Here is a 1,256-nt window from a genome sequence, read left to right as displayed (position 1 = left end):
CGAAATAGATAAGCAAATACAGATCAGCAAAAACAGCTCTGGATTAATGAGGCTAGGCTCAGTTGTGCCATGTTAACCAAAAAATCCCCAAATTCCAGAGGCTTAACATGAACACAAAGGATTTCTTTCTCTCCCTCAGGCAGTATGACCCACTGTGAATTTCTGAATTAGTCTACCATAATAAAATACCACACTGCTAGTGTCATAAGTGACAGAAGTTTATTTTTCTACAGTTCTGGAGTCCAGAAGTCCAAGTTCAAAGTACCATTAGCATTGGTTTCTGGGGAGGCCTCTTCCTGAACTTGTGGACATCTGTCTGGTTGCTCTGAGTCTCACTTCCATACCATTTCCTCTGTGTAAGCACAGAGCAAGGGATCGGGGTGGGTAGCCAGATCTTGAGTGTCACTTCTTCTATTATTATTATTTTTTAGGTGGGTAGTGTTTCCGTAGGACCTCATCTGTGCTAGGCAATCCCTTCACCACTGAACTACACCTCCAGCCCATCTTTATCTTCTTGTTAGCACATCCATTTTCACAGATCTCATTTAACTTTAATTACCTCTTTAAAGGTCCACGTACCAAATATACTCACATTGAAGATTAGGACTTTAACATAAGAATTTTAGAGGATACGATTCAATGCACAATGGTTGCCTTAAAAGTCACATGACTGTAAATAATTTCAAGGGATATGAGAGATGCATCCACAATGTTTCTGAAAAAAGGAAAACTGGAATATTGATAAGTAGCACAGAGAACTACCACAATGAGCATAATTTTGTTATATCATTTTCATAATCTAATTAATGATGCTATGATACATATAGTTACATAAAACTTTCCAAAAAATATTCTTACATTATGTGTTCCACAAGAAAAAAAAATCTGAGAATAGATATATTAAAGAATTTGGAATCTTTTGAACATTTTATTGTGTCTTGTCAAATTTTTCTCCTGAAAAATATTGTGGAATCTAATTTTCTAAATCCTTGCAAAACCTTAGGCATTATTATTTAAGAAAAAGAGGAAGACAAGGAGAAGAAAGAATTAAAAGAGAACGTCTTTGTCAAAAAAACACCCTTTCGTTGCTTTAGTAATTTTAAAAATGTTATCATCACCAAGGCTTATTATAATCTTTTTTGCTTGCACACATTTTTGGTAGGAAAAGTTAGTCCCTATTTTGGTTCATATTTTGCTCAAGGAAGGGGTTTCTTTTAGTAACAAACTATAGAAATGATCCCTGAAAGTATAGTCTT

The 1,256-nt window shown here is 34.9% G+C and overlaps 1 pseudogene; it reads right to left on the bottom strand.

Annotated features, from left to right (window-relative positions):
* Positions 1-1,173: 1,173 nt before the first annotated feature.
* On the bottom strand, positions 1,174-1,256 carry LOC124993907 (uncharacterized; annotated as a pseudogene).

Source organism: Sciurus carolinensis, chromosome 9, assembly GCF_902686445.1.
Source record: "Sciurus carolinensis chromosome 9, mSciCar1.2, whole genome shotgun sequence".
Taxonomy (NCBI): domain Eukaryota; kingdom Metazoa; phylum Chordata; class Mammalia; order Rodentia; family Sciuridae; genus Sciurus; species Sciurus carolinensis.
The sequence above is the reverse complement of the archived record's forward strand: the minus strand, read 5'-3'. Positions and strand labels throughout refer to the sequence as shown.